General features: G+C 37.4%; 1 protein-coding gene and 1 pseudogene across 11 annotated transcripts in view; one reads left to right on the top strand and one right to left on the bottom strand.

Moving 5' to 3' along the window:
* ALB (albumin) overlaps positions 1 to 24,532 on the top strand; it is a 141,967-nt gene that overhangs the window by 20,694 nt on the left and 96,741 nt on the right. For 4 of the 10 annotated variants that reach the window (XM_081586898.1, XM_081586859.1, XM_081586890.1 and 1 more), the window contains exon 3: positions 4,493 to 4,589. The exons of the other annotated variants lie outside the window; for them this stretch is intronic. The gene's annotated coding sequence lies outside the window, so the exon portion shown is untranslated. The remainder of the gene's footprint in view (positions 1 to 4,492; positions 4,590 to 24,532) is intronic. 10 annotated transcript variants of the gene reach the window in all.
* Positions 8,896 to 10,745, bottom strand: LOC145544299 (chromobox protein homolog 3 pseudogene; annotated as a pseudogene). Its single transcript, XR_014081326.1, has one exon. The product of XR_014081326.1 is annotated as a chromobox protein homolog 3 pseudogene (transcript).

The following is a 24,532-nucleotide window of genomic DNA, read 5'->3' as shown; positions in this document are numbered from 1 at the left end:
CTTGCCTGGAAAATCCCATGGATGGAGGAGCCTGGTAGGCTACAGTCCATGGGGTCGCTAAGAGTCAGACACGACTGAACGACTTCACTTTCACTTTTCCCTTTCATGCACTGGAGAAGGAAATGGCAACCCACTCCAGTATTCTTGCCTGGAGAATCCCAGGGATGGTGGAGCCTGGTGGGCTGCCGTCTATGGGGTTGCACAGAGTCGGACACGACTGAAGCGACTTAGCAGCAGCAGTAGCAGCAGCAGTGGCTACTAGTTAGCCTCTTTCTCCAGCTAGCCAGTGCTTGGTCAATGGTTCCCTGACCAAATTATGAAGACAGAGATGGAAGTTATTTATGATCTCAGAAAAACATGGAGTTCTCTTCCTCAGGGCTGATCTGTCTACTGCTATAGTTGAGAGTCCCAATCTTCCAGCAATAGAAAGCTAATGCTGATCACCTGATACATCATACACCAGGGGTACTAGTCAGCCACATGGTGACAGGTTGAGTCTATTGACTTCACCTTTATACAAGTGAGTGAGTGAAAGTTGCTCAGTTGTGACTCTTTGAGACCCCGTGGACTATACAGTCCATGGAATTCTCCAGGCCAGAATACTGGAATGGGTAGCCTTTCCCTTCTCTAGGGGATCTTCCCAACCCAGGGATCGAACCCAGGTCTCCCGCATTGGAGGCAGATTCTTTACCAGCTGAGCCACAAGGAAAGCCCAAGAATACTGGAGTGGGTAGCCTATCCCTTCTGCAGCAGATCTTCCCGACCCAGGAATTATAGGTTGCATCAATTTGTCTACATAGACTAGATCGTTATTGTGCAGCTATCTTTATTTCTCTTGCCTGCCTTACTTCCTGTAGCAATGCTATTTATAAAATAATGGAATGGCTTATTCAGCATAAGAGAATCTCCTACAACATTGCATCTTTCCAAAGAACTAATTTCAATGTAGATGAACTAAAGTAAAAGAATAACAACCATGTGATCGCTGGTTTTAAATAGTTTATAAATCCATGTGATTACTGAACTATAAAGCAGTGACATTATACAGTGGTGGGATGGTCTATTGAAGAACTCACTTGTGATCTAAGAAGCAAGTTGGGAGTACTGTCTTAAATAAATCAGATACTTACTCTAATAACAGAGCACATTGGTCTGAGAACACAGTGGTGGCTGTGGAATGGCACAAGTCACTATTAAGACCTAATGACAACAAATTATGTTGTCCAGTCTGAGACACTTTTAAGAATTAAAATGGAGCAGTAAACAATTAAACTTACATAATTTTTAAACTACGTATTAGCCAGCAAATTGGTTTTATTATATTGGTGTCCCTATAAAATGGTCTGTTTGAAAACTTTCAAAAAGAAGTCTGGATACAATAGAAAATATTAAAACTGCTTAATACTGATTATTAGTGCATTCAAAATAACAGCCAATAATTATTCTATACATATTTATGTATTTTAATCAGTTTCACAAATATATTTGTCTCATGTATATTTTCACTTCTGAAAAATGCATTTTTTTTCCAGATCCATTGAGATATAATTGACATCTCAGTTCAGTCCAGTTCAGTTGCTCAGTCGTGTCCGACTCTTTGCGACCCCATGAATCACAGCACGCCAGGCCTCCCTGTCCATCACCAACTCCCAGAGTTTACCCAAACCCGTGTCCATCGAGTCGGTGATGCCATCCAACCATCTCATCCTCTGTTGTCCTCTTCTCCTCCTGCCCCCAGTCCTTCCCAGCATCAGGGTCTTTTCCAGTGAGTCAGCTCTTCGCATCAGGTGGCCAAAGTATTGGAGTTTCAGCTTCAGCATCAGTCTTTCCAGTGAATATTCAGAACTGATTTCCTTTAGGATGGACTGGTTAGATCTCCTTGCAGTCCAAGGGACTCTCAAGAGTCTTCTCCAACACCACAGTTCAAAAGCATCAATTCTTCGACACTCAGCTTTCTTTATAGTCCAACTCTCACATCCATACATGACTACTGGGAAAACTGTAGCCTTGATGAGACAGACCTTTGTTGGTAAAGTAATGTCTCTTCTTTTTAATATACCGTCTAGGTTGGTCATAACTTTCCTTCCAAGGAGTAAGCATCTTTTAATTTCATGGCTGCAGTCACCATCTGCAGTGATTTTGGAGCCCCCCAAAATAAAGTCAGTCACTGTTTCCCCATCTATTTACCATGAAGTGATGGGACCAGATGCCATGATCTCAGTTTTTTGAATGTTGAGCTTTAAGCCAACTTTTTCACTCTCCTCTTTCACTTTCATCAAGAGGCTCTTTAGTTCTTCACCTTCTGCCATAAGGATGGTGTCATCTGCATATCTGAGGTTATTGATATTTCTCTCGGCAATTTTACGCTTACTAAATTTTAAATTGTTGATGCCCTCAGTTGACTTTTCTCTTGACCTCAGTATTTTTAATTGGAAACATGCTCTTTATATCAGTTAATATAAGTATCTGATAAACTCAGAGCAAATTATGCCAAATGGAGTATCTTCTCAGGTTGGATTTTGTTTTATTAAATAAGTGAATATTTCAGCCCAAATGTCAGTTACTGTCTTTCCTGCTTCCAGTCATTGTATCTTTTTAAGACAAATCTCATCAAATAAATGATCTTTATTTGTGATTCTTTGAATGTTATACTAAATTTAGATGTTGCACTGCTACTGCTAAGTCACTTCAGTCGTGTCCGACTCTGTGCGACCCCATAGACGGCAGCCCACCAGGCTCCACCATCCCTGGGATTCTCCAGGCAAGAATACTGGAGTGGGTTGCCACTTCCTTCTCCAATGTTGCACAGTAATAGGTTAATTCTCGATTCATTCTATTCTTGTACAGAATATAAGTTTATTCAAGCAAAAATAGAAGCTTTACAAAATAATCTTCTCATAAGTCAAGGGCATTTGTTTCCTATTGCTGTTGTACAAATTTATCATCTTACAATTTGGGGGATCAGAAGTCTGAAATAGATTTCTCTGGGCTAAACTGGGAAAGTGTTGTTAGGATTGCATTCTTTTTGCATGCTCTAGGGGAAATTCTGTTTGAGTTGTCTAGCTTCTAGAGTTGCTTGCATTCCTTGGTGTGTGACCTCTTCTTCCATCTTAAAGCACATTCCTCCCACTCTGTTTCCATCATCACATCTTCTCTAACTCTCTTTCTCTTTCATCTTTTCAGAACTCTTAGATTACATTGGGCTCACCTGGATAATACAGGATAGTCTTTACATCACAAGAGCCTTAACTTAATCGTACCTGTCAAGTCCCCTTTGCCATTTAAGGTTACATATTGCTGTGTACAATTTCCTGAGATTAGGGCATGACCAGGGATTTTTTTTATATGACCCAGGAATGTCTGGGTCACATTGCAGATATTAATATATGTTTACCTTCTAATAATGGATGAAATAATTGAATAGACAATTAATTCATTAAGTATACATGGGTGGCAAATAAGTGCATGAAGTGATGCTCTGCTCTATATAGAAATCTAATTTATTTTTGTGTATGAATTATATCCTGCAACCTTGCTAAACTTCCTTATTAGTGCTAGTAACTTATTTGTACACATCATAGGATTTACTTCACGGAATTCATGTTGTCTGTGAATAGAGTTATACTTGTTCTTTTCCAGTCTATATGTTTTTTAATTCTTTTTCTTTCCTAATTTCACTACTAAAACCAAAAGTACAGTGTTGATTAAAACTGGTAAGATAAATATCCTTTCCCTATTCCTGATTTTAGAAAGAAAGTGTTTGGTCTTTCACTGTGTTAACTATCAGTTTCTCACATGTATTATCTATCAGAATAAGGAAATTCCTTTCTGTTTCTGGTTTTATGAGAGTTTTTACTAGGCATGTGTTCTCAAATGTTTTTTTCTGTATTTATTGAGATTATCATGTAATTTTTCTTTCTTAGTCTGTTACTACAATGAATTAGCATTGATTGGTTTTTGAATATTAAAATAATTTTATATTACTCAGATAAACCCCACTAGTGATGTATTATCCTCTTTGTATATTATGGTATATTATTTGATAGCATTTTGTTAAGCTTTACATGTGTGCATGCATGCATGCTAAGTCGCTTCAGTTGTGTCTGACTCTGTGTGACCCTATGGACAGTAGCCCACCAGGCTCCTCTGTCCACCAGATTCTCTAGGCAAGAATACTGGAGTGAGTTGCCACTTCCTTCTCCTTACATGTATAAGCATGAGATACATTGGTCTGTAGTTTTCTTAAAATGTAATTTTATGATTTTGGTATTGAGTAATGTGATCCTCACAGAATGATTTGGGAAGTATCCCCTCCTTATCAATTTTCTGAAAGAGTTTGCATAGAATTGGTATTATTCCTTGTTTAAATATCTGGTAGAATTTGCCAGTGAAGCTATATGAGCCTAGAATTTTCTCATAGGAAGATTTTTAACTAAAAATTCAGTTTATTTAATAGCTATAAAGTTATTTAGATTATCTGTTTCTTCTTCAGTGAGCTTTGGTAGTTTGTGTATTTCAAGCAATCTATCCATTTTATGGACTTCCCTGGTGGCTCAGACCATAAAGCATCTACCTACTCTTCAACTCAGGTAATACTATTTGCTCTGAAATCTATTTTGTTTGACATTTATATAATCATCCCAGGTTTCTATTGGTTAATCTTAACATGGAGTGGTTTTTTTCATGATTTTTTTTTATAGACCTATATGTTAATATAGTTGGATCTTGCTTTTTACCCAATCTTACAGTCTCCAGTTTTAAAATGAGACTATTTAGACCATTTACAATTAATGTGATCCATATCTTGGCTACAATGAATAATCCTTCAATAAATATGGAAGTGTAAATATCTCTCCAAGATAGATTTCATTTGTTTTTTAATATATATCCAGAAGTGGGGGTGCTGAATCATATGGTAGTTCTATTTTTAATTTCTTGAGGAACCTCCATACTGTTTTTAATAATGATCATAACAATTTACATTTCAACCAATAGTGCACAAAGGATCCTTTTTTCCATATCCTCTCAACTTTAGATATCTTTTGATATTAGCTGTCCTAATAGGTGTGAGGTGATATGTCATTGTGGTTTTGATTTGCATTTCACTGATAATGAGTAATATGAGTATCTTTTTATACATTTGTTTACCATTTGTATGTTTTCTTCAGAAAATAGTTTATTCAAATCCTTTGCCCATTTTTTAATTGGGTTGTTTGATTTTGCTATTGAACTGTATGAGTTCCATATGTATTTTTGATATTAAGCCCTTATTGGATATATGGTTTACAAATATTTTCTCCCAATCCATGGGTTGCCTTTTAATTTTGTTGATTGTTTCCTTTACTATGCAGAAACTCTTTACTTTGATATAGTGTTAGTTTTGCTTTTGCTGCTCTGACTTTTAGTGTCAAATCCAAAAAGTCATAGCTAACACACATGTCAAGGAGATTTTCCCTTCTTTTCTTCTGTAAGTTTTACAGTTTCAGATCTTACATGAAAATCTTTAATCCATTTTGAGGGGTTTTTTTTTGTATGGTATAATATAAGGGTCCAGTTTCATTCTTAGCATGTGTATATCCAGTTTTCCTAACACTATTACTTGAAGAATCTATTCTTTCCTTGTTTTCTTGGTGCCTTTGTAGAAGATTAGCTGACTATGAATTTTTTTTTTAATTTTAGAGTTCTTGATCTTATAGGAAAGGATTTCAGTTTTTTACCTTTGAATATGATGTGGGCTTGACATATATGACATTTATTATTGTTGAGGAACATTCCTTCTATAGCTAATTTGTGAGAGGTTTTTTTTTTTTTAATCATGAAAGGATGTTCAATTGTGTCAAATGCTTTCCCTGTATTTAGAAACTAAGATTATGGCATCCAGTCCCATCACTTCATGGCAAATTGATGGGGAAACAATGGAAACAGTGACAGATTTTATTTTGGGGGGCCCCAAAATCACTGCAGATGGTGACTGCAGCCATGAAATTAAAAGACGCTTGCTCCTTGGAAGTAAAGCTATGACCAACCTAGACAGCATATTGAAAAGCAGAGACATTACTTTGCTGACAAAGGTCTGTCTGGTCAAGGCTATGGTTTTTCCAGTAGTCATGTATGAATGTGAGAGTTGTACTATAAAGAAAGTTGAGCCCTGAAGAACTGATGCTTTTGAATTGTGGTATTGGAGAAGACAAGACTCTTGAGAGTCCCTTTGACTGCAAGGAGATCCAACCATTCAATCCTAAAGGAAATCAGTCCGAATATTCATTGGAAGGACTGATGCTGAAGCTGAAACTCCAATACTTTGGCCACCTGATGCAAAGAACTGACTCCTTGGAAAAGACCCTGATGCTGAGAAAGATTGAAGACAAGAGAAGGGGATGACAGAAGAGATAGTAGGATGGTATCACTGACTTGATGGACATGAGTTTGAGCAAGCTCCGGAGTTGGTGATGGACAGGGGAGCCTGGCATGCTGCAGTCAATGGGGTTGCAAAGAGTTGGACATTACTGAGCGACTGAACTAAAAAAATTTGATTGAAATAATCATGATTTTTATCCTTTATTTTGTTCATGTAATATCACATTTATTGATTTGTGGACATTGAGTTTTCTTTTCATTCCAGGGATAAATCCCAGTTGATCATGGTGTATTATGCTTTTAATATTTTGCTGACTTCATTTTCTAGCATTTTGTTGAGAATTTTTGTATCCATATTCATCAGGGACATCTAGCTGTCTCTAGGTGTCTCAGCTATGCCAATTTCCAGAGCAATCCTTTACATGCAATTATTCTACTTTTTTTTTTTTTTGCTCCATAATGTAGCTACAGTTTCTTAATTTGAGCTTTCCCAAGGATCTTTTAATTCTCAGACAGCTAATTGTTTTATGTAGAGGAATGAAGGCTGATTTCTCCTACTCCACCATCTGCTAACATCACTCTCCAAGAAAAAGTCTATTTACCCAGGTAGTTACAATTTCTGGGGCTTTTCATTCCTTTATGTAGATTTAGGTTTCTGTTTGACATTATTTTCCTTTTGCTTGAAGGGTTTTCTATACTATTCCTTATAGTGCAGGTCTGCTGATAATTAATTTTTCAGCCTTCTTTTATGTTTGAAGAAGTCCTTACCTCATCTTTTTCTTTCAAGGATATTTTCACAGGAAAAAGAATTGTAGATTGATGAGGTTTTTTCTTTTAGTACCTTTAGGATGTTGCTTCACTATATTCCAGCTTGCATTGCTTCTGGTGAGAAATTTACTCTCATCTTTATATTTAATTCCCTTTACATCATGTATCTTTTTTTTCCTCTCTCTGCTTTTAAGATTCACTCATTGTAACTGGATCTAAGAAGTTTTACTATTAAGCTGTGTTAGACAACACCAGAACAACATTTAGTCTAGCATTAAATTTTATCCACCACTGAGGCAAGACCCTTCTTAGTATCTTATCTGATCTCTTCTAAAATATGAAGTTTTCCACTGTTGCTATTGGGAACAGGCACTACCTTAGTCCATGTATGAGCTATTAATACTTTTTCCTCTAATCCTTTTGGGTGGTTCTTTTCCTTGCTTCAAATAGTTTCCTCACATGTGAGCTCTGACCAGTACAAGCCTACTACAAAAGAGCACTCTCTGAAAAATCTCCGGAATTCTATCTCTGTGTAGTTTTCTCCTCTCTAGTTCAGTGTTCGGAGAGGGCAATGGCATCCCACTCCAATACCCTTGCCTGGAAAATCCCATGGACGGAGGAGCCTGGTAGGCTGCAGCCCATGGGGTCGCTAGGAGTCGGATACGACTGAGCGACTTCACTTTCACTTTTCCCTTTCATGCACTGGAGAAGGAAATGGCAACCCACTCCAGTATTCTTGCCTGGAGAATCCCAGGGATGGAGGAGCCTTGTGGGCTGCCGTCTGTGGGGTCGCACAGAGTCGGACACGACTGAAGCGACTTAGCAGCAGCAGCAGCAGTTCAGTGTTGCCACCTCTAGCTTCCTTGACTTCCCTAGCTAGACTCTCGGCTCCTTCCCAACTCAAAATTATTTCTCTCTACATTGCAGCTGGGAAACTTCTTCCATGTAGTAAGCTGGGGCTATGATATAGACTATTTCATTTGTTCCCATTTGACAGAGAACAAATGTCCTTTATTGCCTGATATAATTACAAAAGCTATATATAAATTTTATCTTTTTCTATACTTACTTCAGGTAGAAGAATAAATCTAATCCTGGTCACTTGTCTTGACAAGAAGAAACATTCCAAAGTGACTTTTAAAAAAAAAAAAAACCAGACAAAGCTTTCATATTAGGCTCCTTGCAAAATCTGTCAATAACTTCTCAATGTTCATAGGATAAAGTCCATAATCCTTAGCAAGGTCTTCAAAATCTAGCTGCTTCTAGCTCATCCTGTGCCATCTCCTTACTCTTTCTGTTAGGTAGAGACATCAGCCATTAAATTTTAAACTAAATGAAGGACTGTAGAGACAATATCAAGTAGATTAGTTAATTATCTGGAGTAGCTAGAAGAAATAGGAGATTAAAATAATAAATATAAAGCATTGTCCAACATTCAGAAAACTAAGATCATGGCATCCAGTCTCATCACTTCATGGCGAATAGATGGGGAAACAGTGGAAACAGTGGCTGACTTTATTTTTGGGGGGCTCCAAAATCACTACAGATGGTGATTGCAGCCATGAAATTAAAAGATGCTTACTCTTTGGAAGGAAAGTTATGACCAACCTAGACAGCATATTAAATAGTAGAGACATTACTTTGTCAACAAAGGTCCATCTAGTCAAGGATATGGATTTTCCAGTAGTCATGTATGGATGTGAGAGTTGGACTATAAAGAAAGCTGAGCACTGAAGAATTGATGTTTTGAACTGTGGTGTTGGAGAAGACTTTTTTTTTTTTTTAAGGAATATAAAACTATTTATTGACCACTGTTCACCAGTATTTACAATAAAGTAAACAATATACAGTTGATTAACATTCTGATTACTACAAAGTTATTGTTTTTCTTGGCTTCTGCTGAACTAGTAACCCAAAACACTGAGAAAATTGAGCCTTCATGTAAGGAATGGATTGGAATCAAGTCTGAAACAACATGCAGGTCAAGCGTAGATTAGAAAAGTTTGTTCACTTCTTTATTCCTGTAGATCGTAAATTGCCAATATTTTAAAACTATCTGATTAGGTATCCATGAACAAATCTGAGACATCCCATGTATCACAACCTTTCCTAAATATAGCACAGAGACTTCAATTTCTTGTAAAACAATGGTTCATCAAAAGGAACCATCAACTGTCCATTTAACTAAGTTTTGCTTTGCTATATTAAAACATACCAGAATTTTTCTACTTTTTTCATTTGGTTGGGAAGGTTGTTGATAGTGATAAAAATTGTCCTTCCAGGGTTTCTGCATGTAAAACTGCATTTATATGCAGATATGGATGCAGATTCTGATAGGGTTGCTTAAAAAAATTACCCAATTTAAACTGTTTAATTTGTCTAATTACAAAATTATTTAATTTGAAGGTTAAGACTTAAATTTTCAATCTAAGTTGAAGTTATTTCTTATATTGCTCAAAATGATGAAATTCCAGAACATGGGCTTATCCATGGTTATGAAAGGCTGTTGTTTAAATATATTTACCAAAACAAATACCACAACAAAAAATTAACTCCCAAATCATTTACATATGTCTTTTATGTATACACATACAAAAAACTTAGAATGGTCCTCAGGCATATATGAGTTAAACGCAAATTCTAAATTCTGATTGAGTAATGACTATGGAGATTTCCTCCAACATTTAGAAAAACTGTTCTCTAATGCTGAGGAAATAATATAGCATGGTATCAAATTCTTTCCTGCTGAAGGAAGCAACTACAGAAAGCATTTATCTGTTCAAAGTAACCAGTGCTACAGATGGAAAAAAAAAAACCAAAAAACCCAATGTAACTTCCCCAATACTACTTCAAAACAAACATATCAAACCTGATTTTCATTAGAATGTAGTTATTTCTTCACACTAAGAAATCAAAAAACCAAGACCCACATTTTATATATATATATAAATATATATAAAAGGCAATGCAAACAATTATTGAGCCTCATCTTCTGGACAAGAATGCCAAGTTAGTCTCTCTTCATAAAAAGCAATTACAATTTGAGGACATTTCATATTTGCCTCTTTTGCCAGCACCAAGTCCGCCTCATCGGAATCTTTCCATTTCATGAGGAACATTAATTCTCCACTGCTGTCTGTGGCACCAATTATTCGTTCTGGATCAAGACCTCTGGCAAAACCTCTTGGTTTATCAGCAGCATCTCTTTTCTTCTTTGATTTGCTATCATCAGATTCACTGTCAGACAAAGATTTTCATTTTGTTCCATCTTTTCTTTACCAGCTTTTTGAGAGTTAAGAAATGCTTCAATCAACTCTGGACAATCTAAATTTTCTTCAGGTTCCCAAGTATTGTCTGCATCTGTAAATCCCTTCCACTTCAGGAAATACTCCACCTTCCCGTTCACTACACGGCGGTCCAGTACTTTTTCTACTACAAATTCTTCAGGTTCTGCCTCTTCAACTTTTTTACTCTTTCCATTTTTTTTCTTTCCCATTTTTTGCAATGTAGTTTTATTGGAGGCCATTTTTTATTGCAGACTTGAAGAGCTATTATTCACCGCCTCTGAGCTGCTCCGGGTCCTGGGTCTGCGGCGTCTCTGGCCCTGCGCGCCTCAAGCTCCAGTCACATCCGGGGGGGGGGGGGGCTGGGGAGCAGTGCTGCGCGCGGGGCCGCGCCGGGGGGAGGGGAAGGTGGCACCGCCTGGAGAAGACTCTTGAGAGTCCCTTGGACTGCAAGGAGATCCAACCAGTCCATCCTAAGGGAGATCAGTCCTGGATGTTCACTGGAAGGACTGATGTTGAAGCTGAAACTCCAATACTTTGGCCACCTCATGTGAAGAGCTGACTCATTTGAAAAGACCCTGATGCTGGGAAAGATTGAGGGCAGGAGGAGAAGGGGACGACAGAGGATGAGATAGTTGGATGGCATCACCGACTTAATGGACATGAGTTTGGGTAAACTCCGGGAGTTGGTGATGGACAGGGAGGCGTGGCGTGCTGCGGTTCATGGGATCGCAAAGAGTTGGACACGACTGTGTGACTGAACTGAACTGAAGTCAAAAACCTGTAGAATAAGTCAGTGAAACTGAATCTGTTGTCAGATGCAAGGAATGACTGGCTAAATACTGGAAGACAAATCAGAGGTCATGCTTTGTCATGACACAAGAAAACAGTAGGAGAAAGGAGTAAGATGGCAATGAAGCTAACGGATTTAGCACTCATTGTGAAATGGGCTGGATTACTTGAAGCTCCCTATTAATTACCAGAGAAGCTTGCCTATTACTCAAGCTTGATTGTTATTGGATGTGGGTCATGTACTGAATATGTGGGGGGGCCTGAATGAAAGGAAATTAATTATGGGTTCATTTTCCTTCTGACTACTGTACAAACACCCTGGCTTGCCCTTTCAAGGAAGGGAAGACTTTCCCAGGGATTGCCTTTGAAGGAATCAGTTTTCTTTAGTAGGAGGTTTAGTCTACCTTTGTACCTTATGGCCCCAGGCATTTGCCTGCTCTGATCTGTTCACTGTAATTATTGTGTAGACATCTCCCAGATTTCTGATCTGCACTCATTCATTCCATAGTTCATCTGGCCTTTGACTGTGGCTCCATTCCCAATTTATAGTTCTCCTCCTGTCCTTTGAACTAGACTTTGTTGTTTGGTTTCTTCTTTTTTATTCTTGGCCTGTTCTCAAAAGAGTGTTCTAATAATCACTCCCACTTCAAACTGCTTCATTTTCATTATTCTGTAAGGACTCAATCCCTACTTCTGTAGGGACCATAACCCACATTTCTGATCATGGAGTATCCCTCAATCCAAACCACTGGAACCTACATGAGGAATTCACAATACTAGTTGTTTATAGGTGTTTTCCTTTACTATGTACCAGATGAAGTACCAGAATTAGCTATAATAATGGCAAAGTCCAGATCGTTCTCTACTGTGTATTTTGGCTCCTTGTCTCTGGCAGCTGGGTAAATTGCAAAGGATTTGAGTTCACTAGAGTGAAGTTGTAGGGACATGTGCACAAGGATTACTGAAAATGAACTTGGGATACAGGGATGGAAAACCTGGAAGTGAAAGGTCCCCCACTTTATGGGTCAGGAGCCATGTTCTTGTGTAGGTTAGAAAGTAGTAATAGGAATAATAGGTGGTGCGCATCTGTTTTAAGACTAGCCACAAAGTCTTCTCTCTGTATTACCTCACTTAGTGTTTGAGACTGTCAACTTAAGCTTTCATTTATTTAACAGATACTCACTGAGCACCTACCATATATGTGTTAGGCATTGGGGTAGAATAAAGATACAATAGTGAATAAAAACAGACATGGCCCCTATTGTTATTAAGCTTACCAACTAAGTGGGAGAAAGCTCTGAAGCAGAATATGATCTAGTGGAAAGGATACTTTGTGCCCCATCTTGGTGGGAGTACTAAGAATTATACAAAATCTATATGGACGTGAAGGGTTATGACAAACCATCGTAACAGGTTTTTAATGAGCTCTGAGGATCATGGTATAATTTTTCTTAGGGTATCTTGAGCTTGCTTTGATGCAAGTCGTATAAACAATGGTATGTATTAAAAAAGTTTTATTATTGGAGAAGGCCACTCCAGTATTCTTGCCTGGAGAATCCCATGGACAGAGGAGCCTGGCAGGCTACAGTCCTTAGGGTCTCAGAGTCGAACATGACTGAAGCTACTTAGCATGCAGGCATATATCCTTGTGTATCGTGTTTCACGTTTGGGGTCTTGAATGGCTCCCAGCATCCAGTCAGGTCAACATTTGTCTTTAATTCACTTTGGTGAAAACGACTTCTTGATTCTTCAGGGCTGCTTCCAGTAATTCTGGAGATTCCTTGGATTCTGCTTGGCCTAAATGTTTGCCACTTAATACCCTCTGATAAAGTCTTTCTTCTTTGACTGTGGTTGTAGGCCGCCCATGGCAGCCTTCAAGAAAAGACTCTCCAAACATGATTAACCTTGTCCATCAATAAACTCATAGATTTCTTTTGCTTTATATATACCTGATATAAGCAGTCTAGTACCTGGTGGAGAGCCTGGGGTCACTGTTGGCCAGCAGGGCCAGCAGCTGAGGATAAGCCAAATGTGGGGGAGGATAGGATGGGACTTGCTAATACTCTGTGTCAGTCTGTCACTGTGTCTGACCACGATGACTTTCTAAGAGTGATGGTCTCTGCTTCACTTTTCCTTTTTAAACCTCATGCAGCAATTTTGGTCAACTCTAACCTAGTAACACAGAGGGAAAATAATTTTGAGAAATGTGGTTTTCAGTATTAGCTAAATTCACACAATCCAGCCTAGACATTCAGACTCAGAGGTCTCAGAGATACATTTGCTGGAATTTTTTCAGAGGTGAAGATGGTACAGTGGCCCCAGGGCTGTGAAACCCAGGCAATCATATAAGGCCATATTTTTTGACACATCTAGATCATGGAGAATCAAAATAAAACAGCTGAGTGTTCTAATTGCTCAAGAGTATCACCAGATACTTAAATTTCTCCAAGTGTGTACAGAAGACCATTCCCTAACAATGCTTCCTTGAATGTGGAATAAGATTACATGCTCCCTCTGAGTTGATCTAAAGCCTTGGAGGTGAACAATCTCATACCAGCACAGCTTTGAGGTTGCAAATAAATCCTGGCAGAATTTGGGTTTCTCATTCTTCTCTTAAAGAGTACCAGGGCCCCAATAAAGGAGTAAAGAGGGTTGAGAGATTGCCATAGATATTTCATTTATCGAATTCTAAAGGACAGAAATTTTCTAAGAGTGAAATATGTTCCCTTTTCTCTTTTGAATTTGAGCCACAGGTGCAAAATAGATCATGCCATCAACTATAAATTCACAGTTATTATCTGCTCCCTGTTTCAAGAACACCATTTAATAGGCCAAATATTTTACATATATATATGCATTCTTGGATATATATATATATTCAATAATGAGAGCAGCAGTAAACTTTTTCAGTGGCTTGTGGGAATACTATACTCAAGTGAAGTTCAGTGTCTAAGTGCTCGAGGAGTCCACAGCATTGTGTGTCTCTGGCTAGTTGATGACAATAACCTTGTATCAGCAGATACCTAGCTAACATATATGCCTGGACATGTTCCCCCTAACATTCTTGCTCAGTTTGGAGCTCAGCTTCTTCCTTGTCTTTTTCTTTTCTTCCACAGTCCTCCTCTCCACTTGTCTATACTGAAACCTCATCCTTCTTCTGGGAAGGAAGTCATAGCTACCAGGAGGTATATGGAATATATGGAAATCAGATGAAGATTTTTGGCCAAGTTTCTTGGATAAGCAGTCTCAGCTATCTTAACCTAGTGTGGTGGCACTATGATACACCACCTGGATCCCTTCAGTGAAGGCCTGATGCCTCAGCTACTGAAGGGGCTATCCATACATAGCCATGAGCTTTCAATGCCTTCGAAGATTGCCTCAGTTCCAGAGAACCATGTGGAGGGTCCTATATCCAATAGTGGACTGAGTATAAAGGCCTTGCCATCTAAAGGCCATTCTAACTCCAAAGCTTTCAAAAGGGTTGGTTGGAGCTTTACCCACTTCTCTCTCTTCCCACTCCTGCTTTCTTTTTTCCCTTCCACCGGTGTCAATCCCACGGGTACACCTTAGTCCCACAAGTTCTCCCTGAACACTAAACTCAGTCTCAGAATCTGCTTTCTAGAAATCCAACCTGCAAGACGTGAATAGCTTGTGAGTCTTTCTTGGAGCCATGCTTGAAAAGACAGATGACTAATTCTCTCCTCTGCCTTCCTCCTCTCAGATAATAGTCTTCTAGTGAGATTATGAATTAAAGGTACATTGTCAGAGTAAACAAATGTGGAGGAAGGAAGTTTAGAAGGAAGAAAGTGATCAATGAGAGTTCAAGAAGTGAAGAAAGGCTTTCTAAAGACTATGGTGTTTATATGATCTATGAAAGATAGTGGAACCTGTTATAACTGTAAGACCCAAGAGATAACCCTGTTCTTTTTTTTCTCTCCAGTTTATTCTCCACTCTGCAGCTACCTATTTTCAACCTGAAATAGAATCAGGTTGCCTTTCTTCCTAAAATCCGAAAATTCCTTCTTATTACTCTTGGTATGGAGTTGAAACTCAAAGAATCTGTGACCTGGGTCCTGCCTCACTTCTCTAGACTCATCTCTCACTCCTCAGCTCTACTGAATTTCATTTAGTTTCACCAAAGTACCATGTTAATGCATTTTCACATATAGTTCTTCTTGCTTGGACTACTCCTTTTTTCTATTACCAAGTTGACTCCAATTTGTCAGGACTCAGCTTCAATGTCACTTCCCTGGGAAACCTTTTCTTTCAATGTACTTGCCTTTTTGAGCCTGCCAAAACACCCTGTAGTTCCCCTGGATTAGCATTTACCGAATTTTGTTTCAGTTTTTTAATTTTCTTATACAGTATACACTACCATAATGTTTGCTGAGCGCTTTCTATGTGTCAGGAACTGTTCTGTGTACTTGATATGTATTATTTCCTTTAGTCTTTACAATAAAATTATGATACTATATTACCCTTTTTTGAAAGATAAGGAAACAGGCAAATGGAGGTTAAGGAAACTCACACCCTAAGGAACCTCACAGTAAATGGTATTTTAACCTGTATTTTAACTTGGTCTGTCTAGTTCTGGAACCTGTGCCACCACTACATTGTGGTTTGGTATCTGCTACATGGTGCACGCGTGTGTGCTGAGTAGCTTCAGTGGTGTCTGACTCTTTACCACCCTATGGACTGTAGCCTGCCAGGCTTCTCTGTCCATGAGATTCTCCAGGCAAGAGTTACCTTGTCCTCCTCCAGGCAATCTTCCCAACCCAAGGATTAAACCCGCATTTCCTGCAGCTCCTACATTACAGACAGATACTGCAGAGCCACTAGGGGGAAGCCCCTGCCACATGGTAAACACTAAATAAATACTTATCGAATGAATTAGTTTAATAGGCCCAACCAGAAAAGAAGACGAATACTCAAAGTTATTGGGAATAAAGTAGGAAAGTTAGGTACAGATCATGGAAACTCTAGGACCCTGAGAAATAGTTTAGAGGTTAGATGGTTGGGAATAAGGATATACTGTTGAAATCATTTTAAAAAGGAGACTAGGTTGGCAACATTTTGTGAACCTTCTACTCTATGCCTTCTGCCTCAACCTTCAACTTGAAATTAGAACATGTAGAAAGGGGTATAATGAAATATTAATGGAAAAATTTAATAGTGCATAAGATCTAAAGGAAGAGTTTTTTGTTTTCTTTAACTGAAGATTATATTCATCTAAAGAAGCAGAAAGTATCTTTTTTAGATAATTTTGCGGCATGACTATTAGGATTTTATATTTTAAAAACATGAATAGATTTTTGAAAAATCATTTACTTTCTATAGGATGGTTAGGGGAAAATCATCTCTTTTTGAGAATTTAAGTTATATTTCTTTTTTTTTTTAATCCCTTGCCGCCTCTCAGCTGCTCTTCTGCTGTGGCCCTAAATTATGTATCTTTACCAAAGCTCACTTTGTATATATGAGATATCTGTCAAAAAGTATATATGTATATATACTGTTATATATAAAAGTTTTTTAAAAAATCTTATTTTTTCAATTATGATTTTAGGGTTCATGTTAAACCCAAAATATTAAAAATCAACTGTGACAATCTATAACTTTTAATACTTTCTGTTGGTTCCATGTTCACAAGGCAAATAATACTTTTTGTTGCAAACAAAGCCATCTGTTTGGCCAAGTGTCTTGACTAGAAAACTTTGCTGTTAATCTCTAAAATGTGAAATTCCACGCTTAAGTATGTTTGCTGAGGGTGGTAAAGACTTAAAAATCATTGTCCTCCAAAGTGATTTGACTACATTGGATGAATACCAGGGATCATTTAAACATGGTCATGGGGCTTACTCAGGAATAGGGTAAGCATCATAACATTTTATTTCTTTCTCCACCCCATCCCCTGCACCTCACCCTCATTTTTACTCATATTACAGAGTGAGAAATTATAATGATATTTCCCTCTTATAATTCTATTTGTTTTCACTCTAAAATGCCTTAATTATTTCAAAGCTGTTAATCTGGTCTTCTGTTCTAAATGTGTTTTTTTTTCTCATTTTTTACTTCCTCCTATGTGTACTGTGTTACTCATGTACACTGTGACAATCTAGAGATATACATAAGAGTTTTAGTGAAACAGACAGGACTAGACTAACAGGAAAAGACTTGTCTTTGCATAGTTGAAAGGTTCTCTTTGTTGCCTTTGGCTGTGTAGATCTAAATCTATACATTCCTATATTTAGAATTTGGGAATACAAAAGTCGGAAGATGTATAGTCATACCTTCTACCACAGAATGTCTAAGTGTGATCAGAACCTCTCATTGTTTTTATTATCAAGATTGGTAGAGAGCCTTGCATCTTGGAAGTGAAAACTGCAATCATTTACAAATAATAAAAGAAATGTTTCCATTTATATGCTGAAGAAAGTTGTATTACTCTAAATTTTATTCTCATTCTATCCTGTTCCCTCTCTTCCCTACTTCCCTCCATTTTTCTCTCTGTAGAGTCTGATAACTGATGCAAGTAACAGAGAGAATTTACCATACTTTGAAGAATACTGTCTTTAACATATTTCAACATGTGTAATTATTAGTTTCAGGATACCCTTAGGCTGGGCTTCCCCAGTGGCTCAGTGGGTAAAGAATCTGCCTGTAATGCAGAAGACACAGGTGACGCAGGTTCAATCCCTGGGTCAAGAAGACTCCCTAGAGGAGGAAATGGCAACCCACTCCAGTACTCTTGTTGGGAAGATCACATGGACAGAGGAGCCTGGCAGGCTACAGTTCATAGGATTGCAAGGAGTCAAACATGACTGAAGCGACTGAGAAAGACCACCCTTAGGCTACTGAGTTACACATCAAAATGCAAAGGAATTTAAGTGACTGGAAAAGTGATGTAATATATACTATAATGTGATATAATAAATATATTATGATAGGACATGTACTCAGGAAGCCCAGGAACCCAATCTAAATAAATCACTATGGAGATCTTGTGGAGAGCACTTCAAAAAGATAGGCAGTAATTCTCCAGAACAACTGAAACTGAGTCCTGTGTTACTTAAATTGTGAGAGACAAGTCATAAATATTAAAACACAGTGAATGAAGAAAGTGAACAGGAGTTTTAAATATGAGCCTCAATCAAAATTTGCAAAGGAAGAAGTTTTGATTTTTGGCATAGATTTGTGATTGAGCTGTTTCTTTCAGGGGCAACTCTTATGTAGTGTTGTTGAAATGTGAGGTTGCAGGGATTTATTCATACCCCACTCCAGTACTCTTGCCTGGAAAATCCCATGAACAGAGGAGCCTGGCAGGCTTCAGTCCATGGGGTCGCTAAGAGTCGGACACGACTGAGCGACTTCACTTTCACTTTTCACTTTCGTGCATTGGAGAAGGAAATGGCAACCCACTCCAGTGTTCTTGCCTGGAGAATCCCAGGGATGGGGGAGCCTGGTGGGCTGCCGTCTATGGGGTCGCGCAGAGTCAGACACGACTGAGGCGACTTAGCAGCAGCAGCAGAAGCAAGATGGTTGATAAATATTGTAAGCCATGTTGAAAAGAAAAACTAGCTATATGTAATCATTTATTTTAACATATGATAAATGAACTATTTTGGAACAATAAGGAAATAAATGAATGGAAGATATTATTTAAAAAAAAGTAAATATTGAAATACGTTAAATGGCCTGAACACAATTTGAAGAGATTTATAAAACACAGAAGAGCTTATCTGAACATTTTAAAGTAAAATAATAATTGGGAAAATATTAGACTCTGTATTGACAGAAATAATATCTTTGTCATATAAACAGTTTATACAAATAAATACCAAATTCTGAAAAAAAAATTGAACAAGGAATATAATTTGACTCAGTTAACAAGAAAAATTAATAATGAGACATGCCAATAGTAATAGAGATGTAATTTGAAATAGCAACATATTATAATTTTATTCTTACTAACATACTAAAAATTTCAGAGAAGTTAAAATGGTGAGATTGTTTTGAAATTGTTGTATTTTGCTAGTATCAGTATAAATTACTCAAATCATTTGTGAAGTTATTAGGCAATAAATATAAAAAGGTATGCAATGTATTCTCCCTTTGAATCTCTGATTCTCATAGGACTTTATCCTTGTGAGAAATGCCAAAGAAAAAAGGACACTCATTATGATTTCATAGCATGGGAAAGGGAAAAATACAAATGGCCATTGACAGAGAACTGCTTAAATAAATCATGGTGGAGGAACTCAATGTAATACTATGATGCCATTTGTAAGGAATATTTGGGGTATATGGGGATAATGGGTGTTTTTAAATAACTAATATTTAAGAAAAAAATATATTTGTTTTTGCAAGAGGGAGGCAGTAAAATCAAAGCATAAAGGATGAGGACAGAAGAAGGAGATTGGCTTTCAAGTCCAAAGTATTAATATATAATTGTAACCTGAATGAACTCATTGATACATTTAATGAAAGAATGCACCAGCTGAGGATTGGGTTGTTTGGTGATAGAAATGACAACAATGAAGAGGAGAGGTCTTGAAAACAAAACTGGTATGTGCCAATTCAGCACTGATTAGGACACTATCATCTTTCTAAGATGTATTTAAGGTGGTTATGCAAACAAGCATTCAAACTTCTTAGAGATTCTTTTTCTTTTTAATCTTTTATTTATCTATTTAGGGTATGCTGTGTCTTAGTTGTGGCTCGAGGGATCTTCATTGTGGCATGCGAACTTCTTAGTTGCAGCATGCATGTGGGATCTAGTTCCCTCACCAGGAATCAAACCTGGGCCCTCTGCTTTGGGAGTTTGGAGTCTTACCAACAGGGAAATTCCAAGGATTCTTTTTTTGTTTATCATCATGCTAGTCGGACACAACTGAGCAACTAAGTACAGCACACAGTCAGGCTACCTCCTTTACCATTAGACATCTCATGGAGTTTGCCTGGAGGGATAGAATGTGATAGGCAGGTCAAAGCAAACACAGGAAGGAATCTTCCACCTTTACTCTTTATTTCTCATTATAAATTAATAACTTGCTATTCTAGTTTCATCATACATCAATCTCTTTAAGGTTTCTTAGAATAAACGAGACCCTGTACTCAATCAGTTCTAGGACAGGAAACAAATTGGGTGTCCCAGTCTGTAAAAGGAGAAGAGAGTGAAGAATTTACCAAGGTAAGTGGTACCTTGTGGATATGACTAATCACCTGGCCTTCCACAGGGGACACTCTATTTCATTTTACAAAGTCTTTGAGCATTAGCACATTAAGATGATCATTCTGAATCCATGAAGCAACCAGAAAATATTTTGCTATAATTTTAAATAAAAAGTTAAAGCATAACATTTTGTCTATCACAAAAACAATAATTTATAATAAAGATGAATATGGGCATGATAATAAGGGAACAAGGAAAAAGAAACAGACTGTGTTAGTGGGACATGCCAATAATATATATATTTTTTCTACTGCCATTTTGTTTGTTTACTTTAGAAAAATCAGGAGAAAAATGAAGTTCCACAGTATATATGAGTGAGTGAGAGAGTGATGGTTGCTCAGTCACGTCTGACTTTTTGTAACCTCATGGACCATAGCCTGCCAGGCCCTTGCTCATGGAATTCTCCAAGCAAGAATACAGGAGTGGGTTGCCATTTCCGTCTCCGTATATATAAGTATAAAATGTAATAATTGTATTAGTGATATAAATACTAGCATATTTAATATTAATTAAATGATAAAAATTATATTAAGAAACACTAATTTTAGAGGCATTTTCATTTCTAATTGACCTGTGAATCTGTTAAGGCTAGTACATGGTAACAGAGAAAAACCGCAATTCAAAATAAAGGTACAATAGGCATATAACTATATATATCTCATATCAAAAAGAATATTTTCTGGACGTGTGACTTTCCTCTTCTCAGACAAGCAAAAACATATTGAACAATAAAGCTCACCTTCTATTAAAGTCTTCATATTAAAGAGTTTGAATAATCTCTGGTAAATTACTCGATAACTAATCTACAAATATAAAGTCATTATATATGCTTGTAATTTCCTTTTTAGCGAGCACGTCAGTTTTCTGGTTTACTTCATTCTTGGTTTCCCTTTCTTTTTCCCAAGTTATTAAAACAACTTAAAAGAATTTTTTTCATCTCCTAGTTTCTAATTGTCAAATTAAAGTTTATAAGAAATACATTTTTTTATGGAGACACTGATTATTAAGATGCTTAATTTAATGATTTCCATCTACATCCTTAGCAGTTAAAGATTTTTATAGAATATCATAATCTATGACTTAAATATTAAGAGAATATTAAAACACCCTGATGCTGGGAAAGATTGAAGCCAGGAGGAGAATGAGAAAACAGAGGATGACATGGTTGGATGGCATCACTGACTCAATGGGCATGAGTTTGAGCAAGCTCCAGGAATTGGTGATGGACAGGGAAGCCTGGCATGCGGCAATCCATGGGGTTGCAAAGAGTTGGACATGACTGAGCAACTGAACTGACTGAAGTTAAATGTGAAGTTTATTGTGGAAAGCTACCAGTAATGGGCTGGTAGAAAAAAATAGAGTCCAATGTGACCGTTACGCAAATATAGGTTTGAGATTTAAATTTTAACCTTATATATTTAAGTAATTTAATTCAAATAGTAGTTCAGTATAGGCCGAAGTATTATTACCCCAATTCTCTCCTCTGTGTTTTCTTTCTTTCAATCTTTTCATCATTGAGTCAGCTTAGTGTAAGTCTGCACCTCCTTCTAGAATATGAAAATAGCAGCCACTTTTCACTCATTCTCAGGGAGAAATATTCTTGAGAGGAACTCTGTTAATTCCTCCACATTCTGCTTTTCAGAGTTCAGCATCAAAGTTTCTTTTTATCCCCAGTCTTCATTGATTATCTACCACTGGCTGGTGTGAAAGCTGAAGAAGCCACTGGGTCTGAGTCAGTGACTTCTTACTATGTTCAGAGCAATTTCTCAGGAATAAAGGAAACAAGGAATTGTAGGCTCTGATGTTAAAATAAGCTACATCAGTAAAAAAAAGCCAGGAGAGGGTAGATTTTACTGTAAAAAAGGAATGAGTAGAGCTAATTATGTCTCTGGATGCATCATATCTTTCAGTCTTCAAAACTCATTGAATTCAAATAAATTGAAACATTTTTGGTTAGTCTCTATGTTTCTTATTCATGACAAGTATAAATGTGAATTTAAAGTGTTTAAAATGAATGATCTTGCATTTCATTCTGCAGTAACTCCTACCTCAAAGCTCCAGGATACATTTCTGGGCACAGATGTATACAGGATATGAAAGCATGATAAAGAGAAATAGACCAATTTCAAGAGGTTATAGAAGATACCTAGGACATAATACTCTTAAATACAACAATTATCTCCCAACTCCATAGTCAAACACAGGTATGTTGCTCTTGTTATAAAAGGTGAGAAATGGAGTATTTTCTGCCATATCAGTAAACAAAGATGTCACAGTCATCAGGGATTCCTGCCCTCCAAATGTGAACTCCTGAGCCCTAAGGGCACTCAGGAAGGAAAAGAATACTTGCATCCGGCAGATATAAGGCTGCAGTCACTCCCTATGGTGAGACTGAAAAACTCACCAAGATATTAGCCTCAGACAGCTGAGATACCTATGAAAGGAATGATTTCAGTGAGCCTAGACTCTTGCATCTTCTCATACAGAAGTAGTAGTTTAGTCACTAAGTTGTGTCCAACTCTTGTTACCCTATGGACTATAGCTAGCCAGGCTCCTCTGTCCATGGGGTTTCCCAGGCAAGAATACTAGAATGTGTTGCCATTTCTTTCTCCAGGGTATCTTCTTAGTCCAGGGATTGAACCCAGGTCTCCTGCTTGGCAGGTAGATGCTTTACCACTGAGCCACCTAGGAAGCCCTCCCAAGAAGAAAAGTGCTAAATCCCTTAACTTGGGATAACCTGGTTTTCTTTAATTCACAAAAATATTTTTGACATTCAGGCTACTTACTTACTCTTCATTGCAAATTTCTATATAACCTGATTCCTTCCCACCTTTGCTCCTTCCTCAGAGCTGTTCTCTCTAGGTTACTTGAGATGCTGCTTCTTGGGTTTTAAGTCCTAAAAATTCCCACTTAATAAAACATAACTCTCAACTTTTAGGTTGTGTGTATTTTTCCAGTTGACTAGGGGAAGGGAAAGACACCCATAAAAAATATAAACATTACAAAAGACAAATAGGCATCAAAGGAAGATTCAAGTAAAAAATATGGAGAAAGATTAATATAGATAAAATATGTAAATTTGGATGCTAGTAGTTCCACTTATCATGTTGATTTTTTTTAAAAAGTACCTTGCAGTTAGTTAAGAAAGTAAATTTAAAAGCCTTTTCCACTAAAACAAATTCCTCCTCCATTGTCTCGAAACAATTTTAAAATGATCCATGTTAAAATAGACCACATGTATTGAATTGGGTAGACTTGAGGTGATATTTCTCTGTGAAGTAGATTTATATTTATGTTAATGCAATCTTGGATTATATTAACTTGAAGCATCCATTCTCTATTTTAGCTTTTTGTGAGACTGGGGTCCACTGAAATATTCTAATTCTAGTCATATGATCACTATCCTATATTTCTTTCTATTTTTTTAATCCTATATAACTGAGATTGAGTTTTGAAATTCAGGGCAGAACATTTCATTAATGACTGCTAAATTTTATCTCATTTCCTTCACTTCTTTATTTTAGGGAGTGAAGGTAATCATTTTGAATCTGGATTCTGCCATTGGTTATATTATTTACTGTTGGCAAGCTTTTTCTGAAAAAGCTAGTGAAATAGTTCCGTCTTTGTGAGCCTTGGGTCTTTTTTACATATAAGCCTTCTTTCATTAACAAACAAACTCTTTTAAATGTAAAGACTATTCTTAGCTCAAGGGACATACAGTGGCAGACCTTAGACCAGATTTGGCCCCCAGGCTGTGGTTTGCTGACCCCTGATCAGCTGAATTAATTATCCATTGCTTTATAACAAATTATCCCCACAAATTAGTGGCTTACAATATGGGAAAATATTATCTCAAAGTTTCTGTGGGTCAAGAATCCAGGGCATAATTTATCTGGTTGCCTCTGCCTGAAAGTCCCTTATCAGGTTATAATGAAGGTATCTGGAGTGCAGTCTCATGTAAAGCCTCAGCTAAGAGAGGATGTATTTCTGAGCTCACTTGTGTGGTTGTTGGTGGAATTTAGTTCCTTGGGGCTGTTGGCCAGAAGTCTCCCTCAGTTTCTAGTCAGGGAAGCCTCTCCATAGGGCAGCTGGGATCCATCAC

The sequence above is a fragment of the Giraffa tippelskirchi genome, chromosome 1 (assembly GCF_054371585.1).
Source record: "Giraffa tippelskirchi isolate mGirTip1 chromosome 1, T2T-mGirTip1v1.2.pri, whole genome shotgun sequence".
Classification (NCBI taxonomy): Eukaryota; Metazoa; Chordata; class Mammalia; order Artiodactyla; family Giraffidae; genus Giraffa; species Giraffa tippelskirchi.
Note: the sequence above shows the minus strand (reverse complement) of the source record. Positions and strands in the feature narration are given on the sequence as shown.